Source organism: Saccopteryx bilineata, chromosome 2 (genome assembly GCF_036850765.1).
Source record: "Saccopteryx bilineata isolate mSacBil1 chromosome 2, mSacBil1_pri_phased_curated, whole genome shotgun sequence".
Lineage (NCBI taxonomy): Eukaryota > Metazoa > Chordata > Mammalia > Chiroptera > Emballonuridae > Saccopteryx > Saccopteryx bilineata.
In genome coordinates, this window is record NC_089491.1 from 313,805,975 (window position 1) to 313,824,233 (window position 18,259).

At 40.8% G+C, this 18,259-nt stretch overlaps 1 protein-coding gene and 1 pseudogene across 4 annotated transcripts in view; one reads left to right on the forward strand and one right to left on the reverse strand.

Annotated features, from left to right (window-relative positions):
* The window catches only part of ASH1L (ASH1 like histone lysine methyltransferase), a 319,672-nt gene that overhangs the window by 197,181 nt on the left and 104,232 nt on the right, over nt 1-18,259 (forward strand). The gene's annotated exons all lie outside the window — the stretch shown is intronic.
* LOC136323365 (NADP-dependent malic enzyme-like) lies at nt 11,734-14,116 on the reverse strand (annotated as a pseudogene).

Below are 18,259 nucleotides of genomic sequence, written 5' to 3' on the forward strand. Positions count from 1 at the left end.
GCCAGCCCAGTTCAGTGTCTCAGATCCTTCTACCAATTTCAATGTGGCTTCCTTAGTTCTATCCTTAGTTATAGGACTTCTGTTCAGCTAGATTTCAGATACAGTAGTTCTGAATGATGGTTCTGTAGTTCAATTGTAATTTTGATGTGATCTTGGTTGGACACCAGCATTTTCCTACTCTGTTATCTTGACCAGAAGCTCCTGACTTAACTATTCTTTAATAAAGGCCTGATAGGTTTCATAAATAACAAAAATTAATATACTGTAATAATAACAAAATTTAAGATACTTCAAAAGGTTGTATTTAAAAAAAAAGGTATTTCATACATAAAATGGAATATTATTTGTTCTGAAAAAGGAAGGAAATTTGGACAACTCCCTCAAAAACCACTATGCTATGTGAAGCAGGCCATTCACAAAAAATGACAAATACTATTTGGAGAATGGTATTGCCAGGGGTTGGTGGCAGTTAATTGTTTAATGAGTACAGAGGAATAATGTTCTCTAGATGGATGGTGGTGATGGTTGTACAATAATGTGAACATACTTAATTCTGCTGAACTTTACACTTCAAAATTGTTAAAATAGGCCCTGGCTGTATTTGCTCAGTGGATAGAGAATCAGCCCAGCATGCGAACATCCCAGGTTCAATCCCCAGTCAGGGCACACATGAGAATCAACCATCTGCTTCTCTCTCCCTCCCTCTTCCCCTTCTCTCTCTTCCTTTCTCGCAGCCAGTGGCTAGATTGGTCCGAGCATCAGCCTCAGGCGCTGAGGACAGCTTGGTTGACTCGAGTATCCATCCCAGACTGGGGTTGCCAGGTCAGTCCCAGTCAGGAGACATGTGGGAGTCTCACTACCTCCCTTCCTCTCACTTAAATAAAAATTAAGTTTAAAAAAATAATAAATTTAAATTGTCAAAATAGTAAGTTTTATGTTACATATATTTTACCACGATATTTTTAAAAATTACTAATTTAAAGTGGATATCCCAACTTTTCAGGAAGAGCCATTTGCACATCTTATTGATAGTCCTCTAATGATCTGTATTTGCACTGAAAAATTACATAGCTTAACTCAGAAGCCATGATTTTTTGGTGTTACTGGATGGGAGTAATTAGGCAAAAACATCTGATGATGTAGCTAAGGAGTGAATATTTTAGGAATACAATGAGACTTAAGAATAGAAAAATAGCCTGACCAGGCGGTGGCACAGTGCATACAGCGTCAGACTGGGACGCAGAGGACCAAGGTTCAAGATCCCGAGGTTGCCAGTTTGAATTTAGGTTCATCTGGTTTGAGCAAAGCTCACCAGCTTGGACCCAAGGTCGCTGGTTTGAGCAAGGGGTCACTTGGTCTGCTATAACATCCCCACCCCTGTCAAGACACATATGGGAAAGCAATCAATGAACAACTGAAGTGCTGCAACAAAAAATTGATACTTCTCATCTCTCTCTCTTCCTGTCTGTCTGTCCCTATCTATCCTTCTCTCTGACTCCGTCTCTGTAAAAAAAAAAAAAAAAAAAAAAAAAAAAAAAGAATAGAAAAATATGCCCTGGCTGGTTAGCTCAGAACATGTTTTTGTCTGCTTTTATTTTTAGATCAGTTAGTAGATGTCTTATATACACTGCCCACAAAAATTAGGGGATATATCAAAATGAATATGAAGCGATAAAATATCCCCTAATATTTGTGAGCAGTATATTAAAAAGCATTGTATCTTCTTGATATAGTATCTCCTTTATCATTATGAAATGTCCATCTTTGTCTCTGGTTACCTTTGTTGTCTTGAAGTCAGCATTGTCAGATATGAGTATGGTTACACCTGCTTTTCTTTGGATATTATTTGCTTGGAGGATCATTTTCTACTTTTGCTTTGAATCTACTTTTGCCCTTGCAGCTTAGATGTGTCTCTTGAAAGCAGCATATGGTTGGATTTTGCTTTTTGATCCAGTCTGCTACTCTGTGCCTCTTTATTGGTGAGTTCAGTTCACTTATGTTTCGGGTAATTATTGACACTTGAGGATTTCCTATAGCCATTTTATGTCTTGTTTTCTGGTAGCTGTGCCTTGTTTGGTTTTTCTATTTTTTGTTTCTGTCAGTTGGTCTTTCCCCTGTTTCTTCTTTTTTTTTAAGCTGTGTGTTTCAGTGGTGGCTTTTTCATAAGTGGTTACCATTAGGTTATTAAGATAAAAATGTTCATATTTGCAAGAGGTTTTTTTTTTTGTATTTTTCTGAAGTGAGAAGCAGGGAGGCAGAGAAACAGACTCCTGCATGCACCTAACCGGGATCCACCCAGCATGCCCACTAAGGGGCGATGCTCTGCCCATCTGGGGCATTGCTCTATTGCAACTGGAACCATTCTAGTGCCTGAGGCAGAGGCCATGGATCCATCCTCAACACCCAGGCCAACTTGCTCCAATGGAGCCTTGGCTGCGTGAGGGGAAGAGAGAGATAGAGAAAGGAGAGGGGGAAGGAGTGGAGAAGCAGATAGGCACTTCTCCTGTGTGTCCTGGCTGGGAATCGAACCTGCGACTTCCACACACTGGGCCAGTGTTCTACCACTGAGCCAGCTGGCCAGGGCTAAGAATCCTTTGTCTTTTGAGGGCTTCTGCATTCCATCCTCCTTTGCTACTGCAGACCTTTATCCTCTCCCCTTTTATGCTATTGTCACAGATTATCATTGTTTTTATTGTGACTGTTAGAACTTTTACTTGTAGTTTTGATTTGTTTTTTTCCTTGTATCTGGTTGGATAATCCCCTTGAGTATTTCCTGCCGTGGGGGTTTTCTGGTGATAAATTTCCTCAGCTTCTGTATGTCCGTAAAAGTTTTTATTCCTCCTGCATATTTGAAAGATAACTTTGATGGATATAGTATTCTTGTCTGGTAATTTCTCTCTTTCACTATTTTGAATGTTTGGGTATACTACTGTGGAGCCTGACCTGTGGTGGCGCAGTGGATAAAGCGTCGACCTGGAACGCTGAGGTCACTGGTTCAAAACCCTGGGCTTGCCTGGTTAAGGCACATATGGGAGTTGATGCTTCCTGCTCCTCCCTCTTCTCTCTCTCTCTCTCTCTCTCTCTCTCTCTCTCTCTCTCCTCTCTAAAATGAATAAATAAAATCTTTTAAAAAAAAGTTTCTGCGGAGAAGTCTGACGATAACTAATAGGCTCTCCTTTAAATGTTATGTTTTTCTTTTCTCTAGTTGCCTTGAGGATTCTCTTTGTCATTGATTTTTGACAATTTTATTATGATGTGCCTTGGAGTAGGTTTGTTTGGGTTGCAGTAACTTGCCGTTCTGTTTGTTTCTTGGATTCAAGGCTCTAACTCTTTCCATAGGCTTGGGAAATTCTCATCAATTATTTGTTTGAATAGGCTCTCCATTCCCTTCTCCCTCTCTTTTTCTTCTGATATACCCATTATTCTTATATTGCTCTTACTGATGGAGTCAGATAATTCTCGTAAAGGTCTCTCAGTTTTTTTAATTCGTGAGTCTCTCTAATCTTCTCTCTGTAGCATCTCTAGTCACCCGTTTTTGATGTCACTGATTCTTTCCTCTATCTGGCTTGTTTTATTAGCTATACTTGCTACCTCATTCTTCAATTCATGTATTGAGTTCTTCATCTCTGTTTTCAAAGTTTCAATCTCCTTGATAAGTTATTCGTTTTGTTAATTAATTTGTTTTCTGAGCTCATTAAGTTGTCTGTTGGTTTCTTCTCACATCTCGTTAAGTATTTTCAGAACTTCAATTTTGAATTCTCTATCATTTAACGCCAAGGTTTCCATGTGATTGAGATTTTTTCTGGAGATTTTTCATTTTCTCTCTGAACCACATCTCTGTCTTGTGTAGCTGTGGTATTCGATTTCTTCTCCCTTGATGGCATTTGAGAGTGGTATTGTTACGAACCCTAACAAAAAGCCAACTAAAAAATGAAAAAGAAATACAATAAAGATATAAAAAATTTAAAAATTATGACAGGAAAACCACAGATAAGATCAAAGTCCAACAAAAAAAATCAAAACCAAAATACTACATAAAATAAGAATAAAAATATAAAATTTAAAGAAGATGAAATTCCAAAGAAAAAAAGAAGAAGAAGGAAAAAAGTGAGAAAAAAAAAGAGGAAAATATAAATTTGATTTCAAGAGGTTTCTTCCAGTCAGTGTCACTGTATTACAACTTTTAGCTCTGTGAAGTTCCTGGGCTGTCCACAGCTGAGATGTTGCTGTTGCAATGATGTAGATGGGGCCGCTTTCACAATGCAGGGTGGGGCGTGTTGTTAGGGAGGGCTTTATGGCTTCACCTTTATAGATTTATGGCTCCAGCAATCAGGATCTCCGGCTTCCAGGTGCACCTTCCCACATCTCAACAGACCCGGATACCGGATGTGGAGCCCCTCCGTTCTTCAGGGGATAGAATGTCTCTGGAAAACTAGCTGTGGGGTTTGTCTCTGCCACTCTCAGTACCATGAGGTGAGAGAGGCAGGATCTGGGAAACTGGGGGATCACACTTCAGTTTTCTCTTTCTCTCCTGAGTGTAGGCTGCATACAGACTGCAGGAACAGTGGCTATGACCTCATGCTGTGATTGCTTTGGTTTATCTCCACCTCTGTCCCTCTAACTCACCACTCCTTTCAGCAAAAGTAGACCCAGTCACTACAAATTTCCTTCTCTGTAACCCTCAGACAAAATCCAAACTGAGCTTCCCTCCCTGTAGTTTAGCAGAAAAAAAAAAAACCCAACCACGCCAGGTTTGTCTCCTCGCATCCAACAGCAAGTGTGTTTTTCATTATGCTCCCCTTTTCATCCAGTCCCACCTTTAGTCCATTTGGTGTGTGGATCTTTCCAATGCTCCTGTGAGCCCAGCTGGATTTCCTTTGCTGCATTATTGTTGTTCAATTTGTTGAAATTTCAAAGGGAGAGATCAGGAATATCTCACACACTGCCGATACTCTACTCTGAAGTCATTCTTGTTAATGATTCTTACCTCCCTTTTCACTTGGTTTTATAGATATAATTATTTTGGTTTATCCTTTTCATATTCACCAAGGAAAGACATTACAAAATTTAGTAAATGCCAAATGTTGTCTTGAAAAGTTTTCAAGGCCCTGGCCAGTTGGCTCAGCAGTAGAGCATCAGCTCAGTGTGTGGATGTCCCAGGTTTGATTCCCGGCCAGGGCACATAGGAGAAGCAGCCCATCTGCTTCTCCGCCCCTCCCCCTCTCCTTCTTCTCTATCTTTCTCCTCCCTTCCCACAGCCAAGGCTCCACTGGAGCAAAGTTGTCTCGGCCACTGTGGATGGCCCCATGGCCTCTGCCTCAGGTGCTAGAATGGCTCCAGTTTCAACAGAGCAATGCCCCCGATGGGCAGAGCATCACCCCTAGTGGGCATGCTGGGTGGATTCCTGTTGGGTGCATGCAGGAGTTTATCTCTCTGCCTCCCCACTTCTCACTTCAGACAAATTCGAAAAAAGAAAAAGAAATGTTTGCAGTGTGTATAAAAACTGTTTTATCAACTATTACTGTTACATTATATTTTGTTTGTATGCTCCCTTGACATTTACAAAGAGCTTTTACATACATTCTCATTTTATCAGTTATGTTATATTTAAGTACATCTATGTCATAATCCTAAATTCTTAAGAGTTCATGTCAGAATCTTTACCAATGTGTCCTATCAATGTGTTTTCCATTAGAACAATGCTTTAACTCAAATAACTTTTTTTTACATTTTCATATGCTTTGGTCTTATTTTTTCAGGGTTGTTTTTGGTGCTTAAGAAGCGAATACTTAACATTAATCTAAATAAATTCTTATTACGAAAGTAAATTGATTGGTTGTAAAAAAAAATTTTCTTTTTTTTTTTTTTTGTATTTTTCTGAAGTTGGAAACGGGGAGGCAGTCAGACAGACTCCCGCATGTGCCTGGCTGGGATCCACCCAGCATGCCCAGTGGCGATGCTCTGCCCATCTTGGGGGTCACTCTGTTGCAACCCGAGCCATTCTAAAGCCTGAGGCAGAGGCCACAGAGCCATCCTCAGCGCCGGGGCCAACTTTGCTCCAGTGGAGCCTCGGCTGCGGGAGGGGAAGAGAGAGACAGAGAGGAAGGAGAGGAGGAGGGGTGGAGAAGCAGATGAATGCTTCTCCTGTGTACCCTGGCTGGGAATCGAACCCGGGACTCCTGCATACCAGGCCAACGCTCTACCACTGAACCAAGCAGCCAGGGCCTGTAAAAAAATTATTTAATATTTTCCCAGAGCATATCATATAAGTATTATCGATTCTTAGACATACTTGGTGACAACTTAAAGAAGGTTGCGGGAGCCTGACCAGGTGATAGAGAGTCGGACTGGGATGCAGAGGATCCAGGTTCGAGACCCCAAGGTCGCCAGCTTGAGTGCGGGCTCATCTGGTTTGAGCAAAAGCTCACCAGCTTGGACCCAAGCTCGCTGGCTTGAGCAAGGGGTTACTCGGTCTGCTGTAGCCCCACGGTCAAGGCACATATGAGAAAGCAATCAATGAACAACTAAAGTGTCACAAGGAAAAACTGATGATTGATGCTTCTCATCTCTCTCCGTTCCTGTCTGTCCCTATCTGTCCCTCTCTCTGACTCTGTCTCTGTAAAAAAATAAAATAAAAAATACAGAAGATTGCACGATTATACAAAAACGTTGTATACCTTTTACCCTAATTCATTAAATGTTGATCTTTCTTCACCTCCATCCCTGCCTCTTCTCTCTCTCACACAAAAACACACAAACACATTTTTTCTCACTTATTTAATAAAAAGCTATAGACATTTTTGACCCATTACTCTTCAATATTTCAGTATATGTTTCTTCACAAGTACATTTTTTTATATAAACAGGTTACAAATAATTAAATTCAGGATCTTTAACATTACTGTAGTACTATTATCTAATATATGGTTTTTGATAATATTTCAGCCCTGGATAGATAGCTTAGTTGATTAGAGCATCATCTAAAGCAGGGGTCCCCAAACTACGGCCCGCGGGCCACATGCGGCCCCCTGAGGCCATTTATCCGGCCCTCGCCGCACTTCCGGAAGGGGGCACCTCTTTCATTGGTGGTCAGTGAGAGGAGCACATTGACCATCTCATTAGCCAAAAGCAGGCCCGTAGTTCCCATTGAAATACTGGTCAGTTTGTTGATTTAAATTTACTTGTTCTTTGTTTTAAATATTGTATTTGTTACCGTTTTGTTTTTTTACTTTAAAATAAGATATGTGCAGTGTGCATAGGGATTTGTTCATAGTTTTTTTTTATAGTCTGGCCCTCCAACGGTCTGAGGGACAGTGAACTGGCCCCCTGTGTAAAAAGTTTGGGGATCCCTGATCTAAAGCACAGAGGTTGCCAGTTTGATTTCTGGTCAGGGCACATAAAGGAACAGATCAATGTTCCTGTCTTTCTCTCTCTCTAAAAAAAAAAAAAAATCAATAAAATAGGCCCTGACTGGTTGGCTCAGTGGTGGAGCATCAACCTGGCATGTGGATGTCCCAGGTTTGATTCTTGGTCAGGGTACACAGGAGAAGTGACCATCTGCTTCTCTTTCCCTCCTCCTCCCTATTCTCTCTCTTTCTTTTTATCTCTCTCTTCCTCTCCCGCAGCCATGGCTTGATTGGTTCAAGCTCATTGGTCCCAGGGGCTAAAAATGAAGGAAGAAAAATAAATAAATAAAGTTTCACTAATTTTGACAATTTTTTTGTTTTGTTTTGTTTTGTATGGAGGAACTTCTCTATTATGGACTTTCTTTTAGCTTTAGATCTTCTACATTTTTTTTTCCTTTTCTAAGTGAGAGGAGGGGAGATAAACAGACCCGCATGCACCCCAACCAGGATCCACCAAATAACCCCCATCTGGGGTTGATGCTCTACCAATCTGGTGCCATGCAGCTGAGCTATTTTCAACACCTGAGGCAGAGGTTCCACAGAGCCATCCTCAGTGCCTGGGGTAATGAGCTTGAACCAATCAAGCCATGGCTACAGGAAGAAAAGAGAAAGAGGGGAGGAGAAAGAGGAGGAGGAGTGAAGAAGCAGATGGTCGCTTTTCCTGTGTGCCCTGACCGGGAATCAAACCTGGGACATCCACCCACTGGGCGGACACTCTACCACTGAGAAAACTGGCCAGGGCTGACAATAATGTTTTTTATAACAATTTTTTAACAGGGATTCAACATCTAATATTTTATCATGCATTGCATTTATTTATCACATCTCTTTATTCTCTTATAATTTGGAGCAGTTCTTTAGTCTTTCTTTGTCTTGCATCATATTGGCTTTTTTTTTTTTTTTTTTACAGAGACAGAACGAGAGTCAGAGAGAAGGATAGACAGGGATAGACAGGAACAGAGAGCGATGAGAAGCATCAATCATCAGCTTTTCGTTGCGACACCCTAGTTGTCTATGATCCCATGCTCAAGCTGGTGAGTCCAGCACTCAAGCCGGAAGAGCCCGTGCTATATTCTGCTTTGCTATTTGGGGTCTTCAAAGCAAAATGATAGGTCATTCACACATTTGTGTGTGATAGAGAGAGGGACCAATAGGAATAGATAGTCAGGAAGGGAGAGAGATGAGAAGCATCAATTCTTCACTGTGGCTCCTTAGTTGTTCATTGAGTGCTTTCTCATCTGTGCCTTGGCCAGGAGCTATAGCAGACCTAGGGAACCCTTGCTCAAGCCAGTGGCCTTTGGGCTCAAGGTTTCAAAACTGGGTCTTCTGTATCCCGGTCTGATGTTCTATCCACTGTGTCATTGATTGCTTTCTCATATGTGCCTTGACCATGGGCCCTCAGCAGACCAAGTAACCCTTGCTCGAGCCAGCGACCTTGAGTCCAAGCTGGTGAGCTTTCCTCAAACTAGATGAGCCCGCGCTCAAGGTGGCGACCTTGGGGTCTCAAACCTGGGTCCTCCGCATCCCAGTCCGACACTCTATCCACTGCACCATCACCTGGTCAAGCTTTAGATGCTTTTTTGTTTGATATAGTCCCACTTGTTTATTTTTGCTTTTGTTGCCTTTGCTTCTGGTGTCAAACCCAAAAAATCATCACCAAGGAGTTTTATGGTTTTAGATATTATGTTCATGACTTTATTCCGTTTCAATTTGATTTTCGTGTATGTTGAAAGATAATGGTCAGTGCTAAGTTTCTTTTTCTCCTGAATCCAAGTGAAAGGAGTTACGAGAATAATATCTCATTTCTTAAAAATCATCAACTATCTTTCTTCTTCCAGATAAACTCCTATGACATATTATTTATTGCCTCTTATTTCATAGTTTTCATATCTGAATGACTATTAACATAGGTAGCAAAATTTATAAATAAATGGTATTATGACAGATATTTGTTTTGATCTTTTATGTCTTTACTGTTTATATTTAGGAATTTGCTATTGATTTCTTATGGGTTTTGTGTGTTTTTTTGTCTATTTTGTCTTTGATGAAAAGTCTCTTTGCTTGACTTGGGAAACTGCTTTTGTTACCAAAGTGACTTAAATTTTTAAGTACATGTTCTAATTTTTGGGTTTGTTCCCAGTTTGTCAGCTACTTACTATGAACAATGTCTAGCCAATTAGAACTTATACTATGAATCATTTCTGTACTCCACTAACAGTACAAAAACAATATAAACTTAATGAAGTTTATCATTGTTTTTTTAAAAAGACTAGAAAAAAATTAAAAGACTATAGACAAAGAAAAAGAAAAAAAATACATTAATTCCAGAAGTTTTGCAAGCAAATCTAGGCTTTAAAAGATGTTTTTTTCATATGAAAAATGTATTGGGTGAATTTCCGTGAAAACACACACACACACACACACACACACACACACACACACACACACACACACAAGAATACCAAGTTTATATTTGTCTCTTCTAGGTGAGGAAAAATATCAGTTTTCTCACGTAGTTGTATTCACAAAGATCATAACATCATATCTCTAGATATCAATCACCATTGCAAAAATTACTGACAAAATTCTCAGGGAGTCTCAAATTTATCCAAAATGGCTGTTGTGTCAGGTGTCAGTTTTATCTTCACAATTTTTCTTTGTAGTTAAAGTCTCTACCTATAAAGTGAAGATATTATTACATAAAATTTTTTAGAGGTTTTTCTGATTCAGTATCGTTTTTTTCTATGTTTATTTGACCAGTTTTGTTTACATGTATTTAATATACCATATTGATTAATACACAGAGATTATGTGGTTTGGTTACTATAACTAGAACAGCATGCTTATGGCTTCAGAATCAGCTTTTGCTTGGAAACATTTATAAAAGTTTCAACTTACTTTTATGTGTTAAAAGTATATTATTGCCCTTACCGACTCATCTATGATGAAGATCAGAAACCAAAAGCCTTCCAACTTACCTCCAACAAGTTTCACATGGAAGACCTATAACAAGATAGGAACCTCTTTCTCTAAACTCCCCACATTTGTCAGTGTCTCTCACCTGCTAAGAAGTGACATAACTTACTCCCATTATTATGGGATTTTAAAGCCATAGAGCAGATAGCAGGCCAGTTTCCTAAGAGGATTTTATAGGTATCATTTATGTTTATGAAATGTACTTCTTTTCCATATTAGTAATTTTGTTATACAAAATTAAATGAGATTATTTCTGATTACCAATTTGTTTTATCCAATTATACAGTGTGTCCGTAAAGTCATGGTGCACTTTTGACCTGTCACAGGAAAGCAACAAGACGATAGAAATGTGAAATCTGCACCAAATAAAAGGAAAACTCTCCCAGTTTCATACCTATTCAGTGCAGGTCGATGTGGGCTCACGCATAGATTTTTTAGGGCTCCTTAGGTAGCTATCCCGTATAGCCTCTACAGACTCTTCATTGACTGATGGCCTACCAGAACGGGGTTTCTCCACCAAACTGCCGGTTTCCTTCAACTGCTTATCCCACCAAGTAATGTTATTCCTATGTTCACTTTGGTCACGGATTCGAATTTAGCGAGCCACAGAACACACTGAACTTTCCGCTGTACTGTCCACATCTCGACTGGCATGGCCGTGGGCTGCTCCGCTGTATACATGGTGTTACGTCATCATCTGCGCATGCGCACATGCTGCTACATCATCCTACAGAAACTGGGAGGGTTTTCCTTTTATTTGGTGCAGATTTCACATTTCTATCATCTTTTGTTGCTTTCCTGTGACTGGTCAAAAGTGCACCATGACTTTACGGACACACTGTATATCTTATTGAGCCTATGTAGTTAACTAAATGGTTATAGAAAGTATAGGAATAGAAGAAAATATGCATATATAGTATTGCTCTCTGCCCCAAGTTCCAGGCACAAAGTTCCTAAAACCCCTGTAATTTCCAAATGATAAGAACACTAGGAGCATCTCTTGTTCTTTTTCATTTTATTTTGATAATATCAATTTATTGCTAATTTTGGTCTTTCCATTAGTTCCCTATATAAAAAAGATGAGTTTCATAATAGTAGGTACAATAGTTTCTGAAGAAAACATGGGCAAAATAAGATAGAAACCATAAATAATCAGAAAGTAAATGAAGCAAACCTGTCTAATGTGATGATTACCCTAAAATACATTAATATTTTTCCCTAAGTTATTAGATTCTTAAGGTAAAATGATCTCAATCTAGCATATTTGGAATTGTTAGAAATATTCTAGTCTTTAAATGTTATGAAAGACTTCAAGATCTCATTAATGGAGCTGGAAATGTTAGCAGTTATACTACTGGTCAAGTTTTATTTGTATTTTCTGAGCCCTCTTTAAGCCAAGAATAATAATCAGGTAGAATCTAGTCATAATCACTACTATATATCTGATCCGTTCCTTGTTTGGGGTTCAAGATATGTAAATTTTGGCTCTCTTTTCTTGGTATGCATCTTTCACAATCTTTTCTGTGATTTTCATGGAAGTATCTCTAACAGTGTTCAAGGAGAATAAAGCTAGCGCACCATAACCTCAGCAGTAGTGAGCAAAATCTTATCTATGATATGCCTCAGTGCACATACCACAACACCAAGAGCAACTCCATGAAACACCTAGGAATTGTTGCCTTGGCTAGAATATAGGGTCCATCCATTTGGAGTAGTTAGTGACTGGTTCAGGACCACCCCTGGTAAAATTGCATGCCCTTTGGTTAGTTCATAGCACTGTTTTGTGCTATATTCTGCTTTGCTATTTGGGTTCTTCAAAGCAAAATGATAGGTCATTCATTGAAGGCCATAGCTTTTAGAATTTGTTCTGAAAATACACCACCAATTGCAGCAACTCCTATGAGAGCAGTTGGTTTTATTTCTTAAACAGTATCTTCTAGGTTCTTCATTTCTTCATGTTCATGAGCAAATTCATTTCTCTCTTTAGCTAAAAATAACACATCAACCGTATCGTTGTTATTGCTTTCTCCTTTTATAAACCTTCATTTTCTATGACCATTACAATCAGGTGTGCAATCCCTAAGACAGTCTCTCCAGCTCTTTGAAATAGTATTGTTTGATCAGACAGTTTGTTCTTCATTGTTGGAAGGGCTGCAAGGATACCTATAACTACAACAGATGCTGTTCCTTGAATAACATCATTGAATGTGCAGTACTGGTTTTGATACTTGTTCAGGAGACAATGCATTTATGTTGGTAAAATCTTTAAACTGAAGTAGGCAATTCATGCCATACTTGGAAGAAAGTCCCTCCATTAATTCATCTAAAACATCATCATATTCAGTACCTCTCACTCTTCTCGGCTATAGTCCAATGTACCCAATGGACCTTTAACCCCTCTTTTTGTGTTTCCAGAGTTTCCACATCCAGAGTGACAGGCAGATATTCTTGAGGACTCATCTCTTCACAAACTACATACAGAGCTAGTTTACCCACAGGGATGCCCATTCCATTACAGTCAAGGTCTCCCAAGCCAAGAATATGCTTTCCATTCATCACCACAAAAGCCTTGATGATCTCTTTTGGCCATGAAAAGAGATCTCTTCAGCTACAAAGCTGAAGCAGGCTCAGGCCAGTTCGCTCAGTGCATACAGCTTCAGCCCAGCTTGCAGACGTCCTGGGTTTGATCCCCCAGTCATGGCACACATGAGAGGCGACCATCTGCTTCTCCTCTCCCTCACTTCCCCCTTCTCTTTTTTTTCCCCTTGCACTGGCCTCAGCCTGCTTCAGCTTTGTCATTCATGACCAGAAGAGATCATCAAGGCATTTGTGGTGACAAATGGAAAGCATATTCTTGGCTTGGGGGAGGATAGGGTTGATGTGTTATTTTTAGCAAAAGAGAGAAATGAATTTGCTCATGAACATGAAGAAATGAAGAACCTTGAGCGTTGGCCCCGGACACTGAGGATAGCTCAGTTGATTGAAGCACTGGCCTCAGACAGGTGTTGCTGGGTGGATCCTAGTCAGGGAGAATGTGGGAGTCTGTCTTTCTATTTCCCTTCCTCTCACTTAAAAAAAAAAGTTGAAGCAATATGTCCTTCATCACTGATAGTAATAAAGAGACCTGACCCACCCACGGTGAGGGCTTAAACAATAGGCATGAATTTCTCAATGTCAGACATTAGCACTCTATACAGTAGCTTTTTATTTTTATCCTGAAGACCCATTAAAAGAGAATTCCTGTCAAAGTCAGAATTCAGATGCTCAAACTTTTTTTTTGAAAGAGTGAGAATCGGACAGATAGGGACAGAGAGACAGGAAGGGAGAGAGGTGAGAAGTATCAATTCTTCACTGCGGCACTTTAGTTGCTCATTGACTGCTTTCTCATATGTGCCTTGACCGGGGGGCTACAGCAGAGCTAGTGACCACTTGCTCAGTCCAGCGACCTTGGCATCATGTCTATGATCTCACTCTCAAGCAAGTGACCCCTCACTTCAGCTGGTAAGCCCACACTCAAGCCACAACCTTAGGGTTTCAAACCTGGGTCCTTTGTGTCCCAGTCTGACGCTCTATTCACTGTGCCACTGCCTGGTCAGGCCAGATGCTCAAACTTTTTAATTAAGAACCTGGATAACCTAACTGATAAAGTAAGGTGACAAAAATCCATGAATACTCAATTGTTGTCTCCCAGGTTAAAAAACCAAGTTCTTGTTGAGGTAGGGGTTCTGCATCATGACTTAGCATACACACTGTTGGGTGTGGCAGCAGCAGGGGAGTTTTTGGCCTCCGTCGTGCACGGTAAAGCAGCAGGGGAGAGCAAGAGCCCACTTATTTGTCTTTGAGCCTGTACCTGACACAGGGCACCTAAAATCCTTGAAAATTCCTTAGTGATTACAGCAGTAGGAGTATCTCTTGTTCTGATGAGGTAACTTGCAGTGAGCTCCTGATTGGGGGCTGATCATCAGAAAGACCAAGCCATATTAGAAGCTTGGAGTTTTCAGCCCCAATCCCCATTGTCCAAAGGGGAGAGGGCCTGGAAATTGAAGTTAATAATCATGCCTATGTGAAGAAGCCTCCATAAAATCCCAATCACATGAGGTTCAGAGATCTTCCATGTTAATAACAGAGTTATGAGGAGAAGGGCACATGCAGAGAGACCTGGAAGCTCTGCACCTCTTCCCTCATATCTTGCTCTAAGCATCTCTTTATTTCTTAATTTTTTGAGGAACCACCATACTTTCTTCCATAATGGTTGAACTACTTTACATTCCCACCAACATGAATAAGGGTTCTTTTTTCTCCACAACATCTCCAGCACTTGTTATTACCTGTCTTATTGATAATAGCCAATCTAACAGGTATGAGATGATATCTCATTGTAGTTTTGGTTTGCATTTCTCTAATAGCTAGTGAAGATGAGCATCTTTTCATATATCTGTTAGCCATTTGTATGTCCTCTTGGAAGAAATGTCTGTGCAAATCCTCTCCCCAGTTTTTAATTGTATTGTTTGCTTGTTTGTGGCTGAGCTTTGTGAGTTCTTTATATATTTTGGACATTAACCACTTATTGGAACTATTGTTTGAAGTATCATCTCCCATTTAGTTGGCTGCCTACTTGTTTTGTTGTCAGGTTCTTTTGCTCTGCAGAAGCTTTTTCGTTTGCTATAGCCTCATTAATTTATTTTTGCCTTTACTTCCCTTGCCTTTGGGGTCAAATTCATAAATTGTTCTCTATGGCCAAGGACCATGAGTTTAGTGCAGGGGTCCCCAAACTACGGCCCACGGGCCACATGCGGCCCCCTGAGGCCATTTATCAGGCCCCCGCTGCACTTCCAGAAGGGGTACCTCTTTCATTGGTGGTCAGTGAGAGACGCAAAGCATGGCATCGCTCACATACAGTACTACTTCCAGTGACGTGGGATGCACGCCTCACGGCTCCGGAAGCACATCACATCACTTGTTACATCTAGCAGTGACAAATATGGAACCGGACATTGACCATCTCATTAGCCAAAAGCAGGCCCGTAGTTCCCATTGAAATACTGGTCAGTTTGTTGATTTAAATTTACTTGTTCTTTACTTTAAATATTGTATTTGTTCCTGTTTTGTTTTTTTACTTTAAAATAAGATATGTGCAGTGTGCATAGGGATTTGTTCATAGTTTTTTTTATAGTCTGGCCCTCCAATGGTCTGAGGGACAGTGAACTGGCCCCCTGTGTAAAAAGTTTGGGGACCCCTGGTTTAGTGCCTATGTTTTCTTCTATCTAATTTATTGTTTTAGATCTTATATTTAGGTCTATATCCATTTTGAATTAATTTTTATGCAAGGGGTCAAACTGTAGTCAAGTTTTATTCTTTTTTCTTTTTAATGCATTTTCTGGTTTTTTTAAAATTATTTTTACTTTTTAATTTATTTTAGAGAAGAGAGAGAGAGAGAGGGAGAGGGAGAGGGAGAAGGGGGGGAGGAGCAGGAAGCATTGACTCCCATATGTGCCTTGACCAGGCAAGCCTGGGGTTTTGAACCGGCGACCTCAGCATTTCAGGTCGACACTTTATCCACTGTGCCACAACAGGTCAGGCAAGTTTTATACTTTTGCATGAGGTTTTCCAGTTTTGCCAGCACCATTTATTGAAGATTATTCTCTCTCTCTCTCTTTTTTTTTTTTTTTTGTATTTTTTTCTGAAGCTGGAAACAGGGAGAGACAGTCAGACAGACTCCCGCATGCGCCCGACCGGGATCCACCCGGCACGCCCACCAGGGGCGATGCTCTGCCCACCAGGGGGCGATGCTCTGCCCCTCTGGGGCATCGCTCTGCTGCGACCAGAGCTGCTCTAGCGCCTGGGGCAGAGGCCAAGGAGCCATCCCCAGCGCCCGGACCATCTTTGCTCCAGTGGAGCCTCGGCTGCGGGAGGGGAAGAGAGAGACAGAGAGGAAGGAGGGGTGGGGGGTGGAGAAGCAAATGGGCGCTTTCCTATGTGCCCTGGCCGGGAATCGAACCCAGGTCCCCCGCACGCCAGGCCGACGCTCTACTGCTGAGCCAACCGGCCAGGGCCAGCTTCTTTTCTCTATTGTGTGTTTTTGGTTCCTTTGTTGAAGATGATTTGTCCGTATATAAGTGGTTTTATTTCTAGGCTCTCCGTTTTGTTCCGTTGGTCTGTATGTCTGGTTTTTTGTGGTTTTGTTTTGTTTTTATTTTTGTTTTTTTGCTAATACCATGCTGTTTTGATTATTGTGGCTCTACAGTATAATTTTAAGTCAGGTAGTATAATACCTCCAGCTTTATTCTTTTTTTCTCAGGATTGCTTTAGCTATTTATTCAAGGTCTTTCATGGTCCCATACAAACCTGGTGATTTTTTTTTTTTAATGACATTGGTAGGCCATAGCCAGTGGCTCAGTGGATAAGAGCGGTGGTAGTCAACCTGGTCCCTACTGCCCACTAGTGGGCGTTCCAGCTTTCATGGTGGGCGGTAGTGGAGCAACCAAAGTATAAATAAAAAGATAGATTTAACTATAGTAAGTTGTTTTATAAAGATTTATTCTGCCAAACTTAGTGAAAATTCGACATAAAGTACTTGGTAAGTAATTAATATTATATACATTAACTTGCTGTAACTCTGCTTTATAAATTTTATAAAGTAAAGTTACTTCCCTACTTTATAAATCACGTTACTGTGGAACCGGTGGGTGGTTAGAAAATTTTACTACTAACAGAGATACAAAAGTGGGCAGTAGGTATAAAAAGGTTGACTACTCCTGGGATAGAGCATTGGCCTTAACATATGGATGTGTCAGATTCAATTCCCATTCAGGGCACACAGGAGAAGCGACCATCTGCTTCTCCCCCTCCTGCTCCTTTTCTCCCACTTTCCTCCTGCAGCTAGTGCCTCAGTAGGTTTGAGCCTTGGCCCTGGGTGTTGAGGGTAACTCCATTGGAGCAAATCAACATCAGGCACTAAAAATAGCTCAGTGCTTGAGCATTGTCCCCCAGTGGGATTTCTGGGTGGGTCACGATTGGGACACATGCAGGAGTCTGCCTCACTATCTACCCTCCTCTCACTTAAAGAAAAAAATTTTTAAGCCCTGGCCAGTTGGCTCAGCGGTAGAGCGTCGGCATGGCGTGCAGGGGACCCGGGTTCAATTCCTGGCCAGGGCACATAGGAGAAGCACCCATTTGCTTCTCCACACCCCCCCTTCCTCTCTGTCTCTCTCTTCCCCTCCCGCAGCCAGGGCTCCATTGGAGCAGGGATGGCCCGGGTGCTGGGGATGGCTCCTTGGCCTCTGCCCTGGGCGCTGGAGTGGCTCTGGTAGAGGCTGAGCGACGCCCGGGGGGGGGGGGGGCAGAGCGTCGCCCCCTGGTGGGCGTGCCGGGTGGATCCCGGTCAGGTGCATGCGGGAGTCTGTCTGGCTGTCTCTCCCTGTTTCCAGCTTCAGAAAAATACAAAAAATTAAAAAATTTAAAAAAAAAGAAAAAATTTTTTAAATTAAAATGACACTGTGATTTTAATAGTATTGCATTAAATTTGTATATTGCTTTGGTTGATATGGTCATTTTAAGTATGTATATTGATTCTTCCAATCCATGAACATGGAATATTTTTTCATTTCATTCTTTATTAATTTTATTCAATAATGCTTTGTAGTTTTCAGTAGATAGGTCCTTCGAATCCTTTATTAAGTTTGTTCCTAGATATTTTATTTTTTGTGTTGCAATTGTAAAAGGAATTGGAGGTTTTTTAGTTCCATTTTCTCAAGTTTCATCATTGGCATATAGGAAAACAATAGACTTGTATAAGGTCTCCCAGAAAGTTCTGTTCATTTCTATCACAAGTTTCGACACGTAAGCACATGTTTATTTGGCACATGTGTGCCTCTCTA